At 49.4% G+C, this 13,434-nt stretch overlaps 1 protein-coding gene across 18 annotated transcripts in view; it reads left to right on the top strand.

Moving 5' to 3' along the window:
- The first annotated feature begins 7,629 nt into the window (after positions 1-7,629).
- ZNF420 (zinc finger protein 420) overlaps positions 7,630-13,434 on the top strand; it is a 114,355-nt gene continuing 108,550 nt past the window's right edge. For 4 of the 18 annotated variants that reach the window (XM_054462406.2, XM_054462410.2, XM_054462409.2 and 1 more), the window contains exon 1: positions 8,652-8,873. The gene's annotated coding sequence lies outside the window, so the exon portion shown is untranslated. Of the gene's footprint in view, positions 7,860-8,585; positions 8,874-10,946; positions 11,165-12,960; positions 13,062-13,434 lie in introns of those variants that run through there. The other 14 variants (XM_054462401.2, XM_054462412.2, XM_054462399.2 and 11 more) reach the window with 10 other exon arrangements.

Consider the following 13,434-nt stretch of genomic DNA (forward strand, 5'->3'; position numbering starts at 1 on the left):
ATTAACTGGAGCTGAATCAATGTGGGAAAGAATTTAACCAATGTTTACCTTTTACTCACCCTTATCATTATTACTTATTCCTTTTAGGGTGAATTTATTAACTACATCTACATTTTCTCATTTATAAATTAGTACTGTTAGCACCGTATTTCTTAGCTGCATTGTGGGGGTTAAATACATTTATATTATTTAAAGCAGTGTCTGTCTAGTATTGAAAGTGTGCTAAATAAAGACATTTACTGTTTTTTTTGTTATTTTCTTAATCGTGCATTATTAGACATGAGAGGAAGGACTTATATTTGCAGTGACTATAGGAACATATTGCATCATCTCTTTTTCTTTATTGAAGGTTAAAGTAATTCCTTCTGGAGAAAAATTTAATACTGTGAAGCCCTTATTTATAGCTCACCCTTTTGCCTTACTAGGCAAATAATATAAAGAAACCCAGTAGAATAAAAGTGGGTTGCTGTGAAGTCAGGCGGAAGATTTAGATGATTTATTAAAACTTTTCAAAAGGCTGGGCACAGTGGCTCAAGCCTGTAATCCCAGAAATTTAGGAGGCCAAGGCGGGCAGATCACTTGAGGCCAGGAGTTCGAGACCAGCCTGGCCAACATGGCGAAACCCCATCTCTACTAAAAATACAAAAAATAAGCCAGGCACGATGGTGTGCATCTGTAGTCCCAGCTACTTGGGAGGCTGAGGCAGGAGAATCACTTGAACCCAAGAGGTGGAGGTTGCAGAATTAAAAAATAATACAGCCCTAGCCAAAATTTATTTCTCCACTAGAAAATTTTAAAGCTACCTGTATAAATAATTTTTATATTAAAAAGGATATCGGCCTGGTGTGGTGGCTCACACCTGTATTCCCAGCACTTTGGGAGGCCAAGGCAGGTGGATCACGAGGTCAGGAGATCAAGACCATCCTTGCCAACATGGTGAAACCCCGTCGTTACTAAAAATACAAAACTTAGCTGGGTGTGGTGGCTCACGCCTGTAGTCCCAGTACTCAGGAGGCTGAGGCAGGAGAATCACTTGAACCTGGAGTGGGAGGTTGTAGTGAGCCGAGATGGCACCACCGCACTGCATTCTAGGCGACAGAGTGAGACTCCATCTTGGCCGGGCACGGTGGCTTACGCCTGTAATCCAGACACTTTGGGAAGCCAAGGTGTCAGGAGATTGAGACCATCCTGGCTAACAAGGTGAAACCTCATCTCTACTAAAAATAAAAAAATTAGCCAGGTCTGTGGTGGGCGACTGTAATCCCAGCTACTCGGGAGGCTGAGGCAGGAGAATCACTTGAACCGGGGAGGCGGAGGTTGCAGTGAGCCGAGATTGCACCACTGCACTCCAGCCTGGGCGACAGAGCAAGACTGCGTCTCAAAAAAAAAAAAAAAAAAGATGTCAAGGCAGGCCTTATTAGGAATGAATGACAAAGGGAACACTACATATGGAAACTTATAGGGTGTGAACAAAGCTATACTCTCAGGAAAATTATTTTAATATGTATAGAAAACAGGGCCAGTTAAGGACTAGAATTCATTCAGACTTCACCCTGTGTGCTCCCTGTTCCTAGCAGGTTCTCAGTAAATATTTGATCATAGGAATGTGTGAATGATCTAAGGAGTGAGAGAGTGAATGAATAAGCATTCAACCCTTGGATGTAGAAAAGCTCTAGGAAAATTAATGGAAGGCAAAAACAAAACACAAGACTTTGAAATGAAAAGCATTGCACCCTATGAGAAAGAAACTCAAGCATAGTTGCTTATTCATTGGTGTTAACCATTCTCCTTTTGGCAGGATTGCCTGCTGCTCTCCTGAGTCTGTAAATGCCAGATATTTGATCTCCTAGCTTGCCCTGCATCTGGTCACACATATAATAGCCCTGGATACAGAAGATCTGTGCAAAAGTCTGCAAATGGGCTTCAGTTAAATTTTGTTTCCTAACAAAATGGGAGAAAATGGTCTTCTTAAATATAAGATGCATGTCTGTATGTCAGCGTGATACCTGGAATTGTGGCCGTTTTACAAGCAGAGAATCAAGAGTCTGAGACTGGCACGGAATAGGTTGGAATTATGTGTGTCCTTGATGTTGTTTTTTTGTTTTGTTTTGTTTTGTTTTTTTCTTTTTTAGATGGAGTCTTACTCTGTCACCCAGGCTGTAGTGCAGTGATGGGATCTCAGCTCACTGCAACCTCCACCTCCTGGGTTCAAGCGATTCTCCTGCCTCAGCCTCCCGAGTAACTGGGACTACAGGCGTGCGCCACCATGCCCAGCTAATTTTTATATTTTTAGTAGAGATGAGGTTTCACTATGTTGGCCAGGCTGGTCTCTAACTTCTGACCTCATGATCTGCCCGCCTCAGCCTCATGCTGGGATTACAAGCATGAGCCACCACTCCCAGCCAATATTGTTGATAGGATGAAACAATTAAGAACTGCCCTTTCCCTGGACTTGGTGCGAAATAAGAAACTGCAGGAGTATGTTGTAAGTTTATTTTTATATTTATTTATTTATTTATTTATTTGAGACAGAGTCTTGCCCTGTCACCCAGACTGGAGTGCAGTGGCACAATCTCGGCTCACTGCAACCTCCACCTCCCAGGTTCAAATGATTCTTGTTCCTCAGCCTCCTGAGTAGCTGAGACAACAGGCGCCTACCACCACGCTCAGCTATTTTTTTTTCTATTTTTGGTAGAGACAGGGTTTCACCATGTTGCCCAGGCAGATCTTGAGCTCCTGGCCTCAAGTCATCAGCCCACCTCAGACTCCCAAAGTGCTAGGATTACAGGCGTGAGCCACCGTGCCCACCTGCATATGTTGTAAGTTTATACTCCACTTTTTACAATATATCTGAGGCCTAGAAAGTTATTTTTAAAGACATTTTTATATGTACATACATTCAACTTTAGTAAAGTTTATATTCAGCTTTTTATAGTACATCTGACATTGTAGAAAAGCATTTTCTTATATATAGTTGAAATATATATTCAACTTTGATTTAGTAAAGTATGTAAAAAACATAATTTACATTCAGCGTTTTATAGTGTCTGTTTATATTCAGCTTTTTATAGTATGTGTGAAATCCTAGAAAAGTATTATTTTCCTGAATAAGAACCAAGAAGAAACTGATTAAAGAGCTACACCACATAATTTCTCTAGTACTAGATTATCTTACAGTCTTCTACCTCTTCAAGATGCAAAAGTCATGGCTGTGAGGCTATCATTACCCTTTTACCAAAGTTGGAAAAGGACAGCATTCAAAATAAGTCAGCTATAAAAAAAAGTAAAGTTGGCCGGGTGTGGTGGCTCACGCCTGTAATCCCAGCACTTTGGGAGGCTGAGGCAGGAGGATCACTTGAGGTCGGGAGTTCGAAACCAGCTTGGTCGACATGGTGAAACCCCATCTCTACTAAAAATACAAAAAATAGCCAGGCGAGGTAGCACGTGCCTGTAATCCCAGTTAGTCAGGAGGCTGAGGTACGAGACTAGCTTGAACCCAAGAGACAGAGGTTGTAGTGAGCCGAGATCACACTACTGCATTCCAGCCTGGGCGCCAGGGCAAGACTCAGAAAAAAAAAAGAACCTGATGTGTATGCTTCCATGCTTTGCCCATAGTGAAGAAGCATACCCACAGCTAGATTTGTTTTGGTACCATAGGAGGTTTGAGGTTGGGGAGAGTAGTTTGAATGACATCGTGCATACACATTGAGGTGTCCTCTCCTCACTTGGTAACATACCAGGGACATCCTTCAAATTAATACTTGTAGATCCAACTAGCTTGAAATTCTTACATAATGGAGTAGTTCCCCCTTATCCCTGGTTTTACAGTATATTGTTTTAATTGTTCTATTATTGGCTATTAGTTAACTTATAAATTTTATCATAGGTATGTATGAATAGGAAAAAAGCATAGTATATGTAGGGTACGGTACTCTATACAGTTTCAGGCATCCACTGGGGATCGTGGAACATGTGCCCTGCAGATAAAGGAGGACTATTTTATAGACAAACCATATGCAGCCCATTTTTCCACTAATGAAAGTTCAGATTGGGGCCAGGCATGGTGCTCATGCCTGCAATCCCAGCACTTTGGGAGGCTGAGCCAGGTGGATGGCTTGAGCCCAGGAATTTGAGATCGGCCTGGGCAACATGGTGAAATCTTGTCTCTATAAAAAGTAAAAAAAAGAAAAAAAAAAGTCAAATGTGGTGGTGAGCACCTGTAGTCTCAGCTACTTGGGAGGTTCAGGGTGGAGAATAGCTTGAGCCCAGGAGGTTCAGGCTGCAGTGAGCCAAGATTGCACCACTGCACACCAGCCTGGGTGACAGGGTGAGACCTGTCTCAGAAAACAAAAAATTCAAGTTATTTTACCAATAATTATACACCAAACAATTTTGTTTTACATATATTGTTGCATGTTGTGCTTTTATATCAATAAAGTAGGTGGAGTCCTACCAGTTGAATTCCTTGCCTTACAACATAGTGTATTTAAAATATATTCATTAATGCCTTATTATTTTCTGAAATCATTAATCTTAATGGGAATTTATGTCCATTTCCTGACAAATTCAACCAGGACTGAACTTTTTTTAATGTTGGGTGAAGGAAAGGAAAAAATGCCTTCAATTTTCTTTTCTTTTCTGAGACAGAGTCTCACTCTCGGCAGGCCAGAGTGCAGCGGTGCAATCTCAGCTCACTGCAACCTCTGCCTCCCCAGTTGGAGAGATTCTCCTGCCTCAGCCTCCTGAGTAGCTGAGACTACAGGTGCCCACCACCACACCCAGTTAATTTTTGTGTTTTTAGTAGAGATGGGGGTTTCACCATGTTGGCCAGGATGGTCTCAATCTCTTGACCTCATGATCCACCCACCTCAGCCTCCCAAAGTGCTGGGATTACAAGCATGAGCCACTGGGCCCGGCCTGCATTTTCTTAACTGCCAGTGAGATTGAGCATCTACCATGTCTAAGGGTCATTTGAGTTCTGTTTCTGTGGATTGCTTATTTTTATCTCTTCCTTTTGTTTACATTGGAGTAGTTTTTAAAGCAATCTGTGGAAACTTTGCTAAGGAGATTGTATTGTCATATGCTCTGCAGTTTAGCCTGCATCTTTTGCCATCGTTTATGGCAAACAGAGTTAACATATTTTTCTGTGAAGAGCCAGATAGTAAACGTGCAAGGCTTTGTAAGCCATACAGTCTCTACTCTGTCTTTGTAGTGTGGAAGCGCTTAATACACGAACCAGGTGTTCTTAACCAGGGGCCATTTCGTTTCCCATACCTACACCCCAGTAGGCATTTGGCAATGTCCAGAGTCATTTTTGGTTTTCAGTAGGAAGGGCGGGTGCTGCTGGCATCTAGTGAGCAGAGGCCAGGGATCCTGCTAAGCGTCCTACAATGCATAGTGCAACTGCCCCCACCCCCCAAAAAAAGTCTCATCCAGAATGTCAGTAGTTCTGAGGTTGAGAAATTCTACCTATAAGCAAATGGACATTGTTGTGTTCCAATAAAACTTTATTTACAAAAAATAATCAGAAGGCCACATTTGGCCTGTGAGCTATAGTTTGCTTATCTCTATTTTAAATAGCTTTTTGCTATATGATAATATAGTTTTCTGTATTTGTTCCTGAATTGTCTCATTCACCCCAAATATTTTTCCAAATTTTCTTCTATTTTATGCCTTTAAACCTTTACTAAATACAAATAATACACAGAAACAATAGCCCTTGTGTAACTACCACCTAATAATCAAGCATGTTGTTTTATTGTTTTGATTAAAAATTTATAAAAGAAATAAATCATTTCAGAAAAAAAGTGTAGTCTTCTTTTTCCCTTTCCAGTCCTGCTCTTTGCCCTGTGTCTGCACAGCAACAACTTAGTGCACTAATATCTGTAAAACCAGCACGTATCCAATGTACAAGGACACGATACATAGTATTATGTGTTTCTAAGTAACACAAATGGTGATACATCTTTCTGCAATTTCGTTAACAATATGTGGGATCCAAAACTATTGAAAAATACTGATCTAATTCTTTTATCTGCTGTGTTGCGTTCTTATTTATTTATTTATTTTTTTTTTTTGAGACGGAGTCTCACTCTGTCACCCAGGCTGAGTGCAGTGGCGCCATCTAGGCTTACTGCAAGCTCCATCTCCCGGGTTTACGCCATTCTCCTGCCTCAGCCACCCGAGTAGCTGGGACTACACGCGTCCGCCACCACGCCCGGCTAATTTTTTTGTATTTTTAGTAGAGACGGGGTTTCATGGTGTTAGTCAGGATGGTCTCGATCTCCTGACCTCGTGATCCGCCCACCTCGGCCTCTCAAAGTGCTGGGATTACAGGCATGAGACACCGCGCCTGGCCTGTGTTGCGTTTTTATACAATTTATTCACTGAAGTCCCTTTATTAGAGAAAAACAGTTGTAAAAAAAAAAAAAACTATATATTTTGAGCACTCAGGATTTAATAAAGGATTTTTGTAATTTGAAGAATGTTCAATAGAGTCAAGAAAGTTTGTGGGCTTTACAACCTAGAAAAAAGTTGTAAGCAGAGAGGCTTAGATCCACCACGGTACTGTTCAAGGAAAAGTGTCAGGGCTACTACTACCTACTGCTCATCACCTAGTGTTTGAGGGCCTGGATACTGCAAACTTCCACAGTGAGCAGTTCTAAGCAAACCCCAAAGGCCGAGGAAGCTGAGGGGCCAAAGAAAGAGGCTGAAAAATCTAGTTTCTTGGAAACGTTTTTTTTTTGTTTGGTTTGGGTCTATCGCCCTGGCTGGAGTGCAGTGGTGCCATCTCGGGTAAGCGATTCTCCTGCTGAATTCAGCCTCTGGAGTCGCTGGGATTATAGGCATGTGCCACCATGCCTGGCTAATTTTTGAATTTTTAGTACAGATGGGTTTTCACCATGTTGGCCAGGCTGGTCTCCAACTCCTGTCCTCAGGTGATCTGCCTGCCTCGGCCTCCCAAAGTACTGGGATGACAGGCGTGAGCCACCACACCCAGCATCTCAGAACCATTTAATAAAGACTAGGAACAGAAGTCATGTCCCATGCAGCTGCAAGATGGTGGATCCCTGCACAATTACCCCAAAGTTCCTGGCTTTATATACCACAGGGAATTTGCCTAAGGGCAGGACTATAATAAGTATGGTTCGTGAGCAAACATCAAGGTTGTTTGACCTAAGGGGAAGAATTTAAGGTAAGTACATGAAAGTACATTTAAGGTGTTCCTGGAACTGGGGCTAATCAAGAGTCAACATGGTGGATTAGCATCCAAGATGGAGTTGCTTTAACCCCCGGCGGAGACCCGAGCCTGCGCCTTGAAGCTCCTTCTCCACCGGTACAAGTCGACTTAAGGAGGTCGTGAGGACAGGACTCCTGGTGGTCCGGCTCTGGGGCGCCCCGCAGCCCTCTCTTCCACGGCGCCCTCCTACTAGACTCCCCCTGTAGCAGCCGCCGTGGCTGCAGCAAGTGCACCCCCTCCCCCAACCCCGAGGCCGCCGCGCCGCCACCATTGTTTAAAGCCTCTGCCTGACTTCCCGGAGCAGAGCACCGGCCGGGTAAGCCAATGCGCATGCGCGAGGCGCCAGTTGTTTCCCGATTCACAAGATTCACAATGACCCCCACGGTTGCCTGAGAAACCAGTCCCTGAGGCTTGGGAAAGCAGGAGCCCTCCGCGGCAGCGCGTCGGTGTCGAGGCTCCGAGACTCCGGCCTCACCTCTCCAGGAGGTCGACCGGACGACAGGACGTTCTCCGAATGCCAGGAGTCGCAAAGGGCAGAGCAGGATGGAGAAACCACAGGCAGAGTTCTGGGGGAAGCAGTACGGCATCCCTGCCTCAGGCCTGCCCAGACGGTGTGCGGGTGAGTCTCCCCAAAAGTCGTGCCCCTGTCAACTCGAGGACAGGTCTGCCTGTGTGCCCGTAGGCTACTCTCTCACCCGAGGGTCGTTGTCGCGGAGAGCAGAACCCCGCAGCCTCAGGAGTTGCCTGGGGGGGGGGGTGTGTTTCTGTGCCACTGCTGTGTGTGTGTAGTGTGTGTGTGTGTGTGTGTGTGTGTGTGTCTCACTTTCTTCTCTCTGTTTCTCTCTCTCTCTTTCTCTGTGTGTGTGCCCGTGTGAGTGTGTTGTGACGAATGTGCCCTGTGCGCCAAAGGGCAATTTATTGCATGTCGGCCTGTCTTTGGTGATCCTCTTTCTGCGTCTCTGCCTGGGTCATGTGAATTTTCAGCTGACACCATGCCTTGAGGCCCATGGGATCTTTCTGTGCCCCAGCGAGGCCCTGCCTGCCTCACCAGATGAGGTGAGCCCATCCCTGGTCACCTGGTGGGATCCAAAATCGGATCTGAAGAGGAGTACTGAGACCCCAGCAGGCGCCCTGAACCTCCTTTTCCACTGGTAGAAGTTGGCTCAAGGAGGCCCTGAGGACAGGACTCCTGCGAGTCTGGCCCTAGGGCGCCCGCAGCCCCCACTCCCTTGCCGCCCCCTACTTGATCCCGGATCTAGCCACCGCTGCGCTGCAGCAGGAGCCCCTACTGCCGCCGCCATTGTTTAAGGGGCCTCAGCCTGAGTTCCAGGAGCTGAGCGCCAGTCGGCCTAGGCAATGCGCACGCCCGAGGCGCGAGCGGATTATCCCGTCACAGTGATTCCCACAGTTGCCTGAGAAACCAGTCCCTGAGGTTTGGCAAAGCAGGAGCCCTCCGCGGCAGTGCTTGGGTGTACGGGCTCCGAGACTCCGGCCTGACCTCTTCATGGGGTTGACAGGACGGTCTCTGGATGCCAGGAGTCGTGGAGGGCCTACCAGGATGACGAAACCATAGGCAGAGTCCGGGAAAAGCAGCGCGGCATCCCAGCCTCAAACCTGCCCGGACGATGTTCAAGTGAGTCTCCCCAAAAGTTGTGCCCCCCGTGATCGCGACGACATGTCTGCTTGTGTGCCCGTGGGCTGCTCTCTCACTTGAGAATCGTTCTCGCAAAGAGCAGAACCCCACAGCCTCAGGGGTTGCCTGGGGCTATGTGTTTCTGTGCCACTGCTCTATGTGTGTGTGTGTGTCTCCCATTCTCTCTTCTCTCTCTCTCACTGTTTCTCTCTCTCTGTCTGTGAGTGTGTGTGCCGGTGTGCATGTGTGTGTTGAATGAATGTGTCCTGTGTGTCAAAAAGCAATTTCTTGCATGTCGGCCTGTCTTTGGTGCGCCTCTTGCTGCGTCTCTGCCTGGGACATGTTGCCAGTTGTCAATCGGTTTCGCGGTGGTTCCACTTCGGGTTTCTAAAGGCCTCGACGACGTGAGGAGAGGCGTCGGTCCTGGAGGAATTGAAATCTCATCCCCATCCTGAGCGGCCTCTTTTCTAGGATCAAGACGACCACACTCTAGCCAAGAACAAAAGCCTCACAGGAGCTCACTGTCCTGCAGGAGGGGAGCAGATAAACATTAAACAAGATGGCTCTATCTCCTCACGGCTCTTCTCTGAAAAACGAAGCCACACCACGACACAATCTTCAAGAAGCTAGGAACAGGACATGGCAAAAACCCCTGGCCTCTCTGGACAAGTCACCCATTTGGCACTCCTCCCCTTAGCCCATGGCAGTGGCACTGTGCTGTATCCTGCCTGGGCTCTGGCCTCTGCTCTGTCCTCCCTCTTGCTCTGTCTGCCCTGTTTCTGGGAGGCCTAGATGCTTCTTGGTCTGGTTCAATGTCTTCAACAAAGATCACTTCCCAGTCCGACAGGGAGAAAGTGGTGATCTGTGTCATTATTCTGTCTCCAAACCTGTTTCTGGTGGATTGGGCAGGTTTGATGATCCTGGAGCTCTGGGCTTCCATACCTGTCTCAGACAGGGAAGCTCCCTTGGTCTCCACGTTTCATGGGATGGCTGCGTGGTTGGCCCAGAATGAGTGGTAGGCAACCGTGGCTGGCCTTGGCTTTTAGGAAAGGCGGTGTTGGATTTCCTCTGCACTTCATGTTTCATTCTTGAGGGACATCCTCTCCTGTGCTACTGGGTGGACTGCCTCCCAGAACTGAATATTTTAGCTGCCATGAATGTCAGGGAGCCAAAGGGATTGGGCTGGGGCTGGGTGCATGGGAGGTTGTGTCGGGGCTACCTACGCATTGGCGGGGTGGGGGTGAAGTGAACTTTGCAGAAACCTCTCCGCTCCTCCAGCAGGCATAGCAAAATGTGGCTTGGATTCACGCACAGGCCCTCTCCTGGTTCCCAGGTGTGCTTTGCTTTTCCTTGACGTTGTTGGGGAGGTCACCTGTGCCCCCCTTCCACTGGGCACATACCTGGACACCACTGTTCGTCTCGCCATTGCCCCATATGGCCTTGGTGACACACACTCACCCCATCTGCTCTGGGGGACGCCAGTGCCACGTGTGGTCGCATTGGCTCCACCTCGGACTCGCCCCTGTTCCTGTTTGCACGTGTACTAGAAAGGGGTGTCTTTTTGCAGGAGCCCCAGGTCTTTGGCAAGCGGAACAGGCCACTGCTCCTCCCAGGGGCCAGGGAGGCAGAGGGCTCATGTGTCAGTGAATTTTCAGCTGACACCACGCCTTGAGGCTCATGGATCTTTCTGTGCCCCAGCGAGGCCCTGCCCGCCTCACCAGATGAGGTGAGCCCATCCCTGCTTACTTGGTGAGATCCAAAATCGGATCTGAAGAGGAGTCCTGAGACCCCAGCAGGCGCCCTGAAGCTCCTCCTCCACCGGTAGAAGTCCGCTCAAGGAGGTCCTGAGGACAAGACTCCTGGGGGTCCAGCCCTGGGGCGCCCGCAGCCGCCTGTCTCACGAAGCCCCCTCCTGGACCTTGGATCCAGCTGCCCTCCTGCCGCCGCGCCGCCGCCATTATTTAAAGGGGCCGCAGCCTGACTTCCAGTAGCGTAGCGCGAGTCGGCCTAGCCAATGCGCATGCGCGAGGCGCGAGCTGATTCGCCCGTCACAGTGATTCCGGTGGTTGCCTAAGAAACCAGTCCCTGAGGCTTGGCAAAGCAGAAGCCCTCCGTTGCAGTGCTTGGGTGTTGGGGCCCTGAGGCTCCGGCCTGACCTCTCCAGGGTGTCAACAGGATGGTCTCCGGATGCCAGGAGTGGTGGAGGTCCGACCGGTATGTTGAAGCCACAGGCGGAGTCTGGGGGAAGCAGCGCGGCATCCCAGCTTCAGGCCTGCCGGGACGGCGTTCGAGTGAGTCTCCCAAAAAGTCGTGCCGCCCCCCCCGTGACCTCGAGGACAGGTCTGCTTGTGTGCCCGTGGGCTGCTCTCTCACCCGACAGTCGTTCTCCTGGAGAGCAGAACCCCGCAGCCTCAGGGGTTGCCTGGGGGTGTGTGCTTCTGTGCCACTGCTGTATGTCTGTGTGTGTGTGTGTCTCCCATTCTCTCTTCCGTCTCTGTCTCTCTCTGTTTCTGTCTCTTTCTTACTTTCTTTGTGCGCCCGTTTGCGTGTGTGTGTTGGGATGAAAATACCTTGTGCACCGAAGTGCTGTTTCTTTCTTGTAGGCCTGTCTTTGTTGAGCCTCTTTTTGCGTCTTTTCCTGGGTCTTGTGGCCCGTTGTCACTTTTCCCTGCGGTTCCACTTTGCATTTTGTGAAAGCCTCGGCAACGTGGGGAGCATGGTGGGCCCCACAGGAGTTGAATTCTCCTCCCCATCCTGATAGGCCTCTTGTCCAGGATCAAGACGACCACACCACACTTAAGCACGTTTTTTAAAGGGGTCGCAGCCTGACGTTTAGGAGCCGGGCCCATGTAGACCTGGCTAATGCGCCGTACTCGCCTCTCACTGCCTGTCACTTCGTCCACAGCAGCCCCCGCTCACTATTTTTTAAAGGGACCACTGACGGGATTACAGGAGCCAAGCGCCTGTCGGCCTTGCCAATGTGCATGCTGGTGGCGTGAGCGGGTTCTCACGTCTTAATGACCCCCTCCATCGTCTGGAGAATGGGTCCCTGAGGCTTGCCGATCACAATCACTCCGTGGCAGTGCATCCGTGTCAAAGCTTTTGCCTGACCTCTCAACGTGGTCGACATGATTGTCTCCGGATGCCCGGATTTGAGGAGGTTGCCGACCAGGATGAAGAAACCTCATGCGGAGTCACGGAGAAGCAGCGCGGGATCCCAGCTTCAGGGGACAGATGGAATCTCCTGACTCCCATTTGGATCTGATTTTGGATCCCACCCGTTGAGCAGGAATGGGGTTACAATCTGGTGAGGCGGGGAGGGCCTCTCTGGGGCACAGAACGGTCCCACGGGCCTCAAGCCGTGGTGTCAGCTTAAAGTTCATTGACTCATCAGCCCACTGCCTCCCTTCTCCTTGGACGGAGCAATGGCCTTCTCTGGTTTCCAAAATCCAGGGGCTCCTGTATTCCAACACTGCTTTCTGGGACCAGTGCCAACAGGGCCAGGGGTGAGTTTGAGGTGGAGCAAATGCGACCATACGTGGCACTGGCGTCCCCTATGAGCAGATGTAGTAAGCGTGTATCTCCAAGGTCGTTTGGGGTGATGTGGAGACTGACAGTGATGTCCTGGCATGCGCTCAGGGGGCTATGGGGACCTTCCGAAGAAAGCCAAGGAAAAGCAAATCACACCTGGGAACCAGGAGAGGGCCAGTGCTGGAGAACAAGCCCATTCAGGGAAGCCTACTGGAGGAGGCGAGAGGTTTCTGCAAAGTACCCTCATCCCCACCCCTCCATTGAGTAGGTACTTCTCAAGCTGTCTTTCCTTCACCCAGCCAAAACGGAAAATCGTTCCTGCCTTTTTAGGACAGCAGTGCTGAGCAGCAGGATTCCCTGAGCTTTGAGACCAGGACAGTGCCCTGGGAGGCCCAGGTCGAAGGGAGGCAGTGAGCTCATGAAACAGGGAATTTTCAGCTGACTCCCTCCCCGGGGGTCTCAGCTGTTTCTGTGCCCCAGCGACCCCCTTCACACCTCACCAGACTGAATAACCAGCCCCATGGGACCTGATTTCTGCCTATACCTTCCAATCCAGAATCGGAGAAGAAGAGCAGTCCCGAGTGCCCACCTCACGGTCTGAAGCGCCTCCTCCTCCACCGGGATCCGAACACGAAGTCGGCTGAAGGAGGCCCTGAGGTCAGCACTCTTAGGATCCTGCGCTGTTTGTCGCAAGCAGCCTCCTTCCCCAAGCCGCCGCCCGGTCCATCTCTAGCATTTTCCTGGGGCTGCAGCCTGACAGCCCTGACATTGCAGCGCGTGCGAGCCGACCACGAGAATGCGCATGCACCAAACACGAGGCACCAGGGCAAGCTCTGAGCCAGGGCTCGCCACCCAGGGACCTCCCAGGGACCACCACCATTGCCTGGGGACGGATCCCAGAGGCTTGGCAGATGAGGAGCCCTCTGTGGCAGTGTGTAGAGTTGGGCTGATGTCTCTCCTCTCTGGGGGATCAACGCGGTGATCCCACAATCCTAGGAGACTGGCAGGGCCGAACTAGGCTGAAGAAACG

The sequence above is a fragment of the Pongo pygmaeus genome, chromosome 20, assembly GCF_028885625.2.
Source record: "Pongo pygmaeus isolate AG05252 chromosome 20, NHGRI_mPonPyg2-v2.0_pri, whole genome shotgun sequence".
NCBI lineage: Eukaryota > Metazoa > Chordata > Mammalia > Primates > Hominidae > Pongo > Pongo pygmaeus.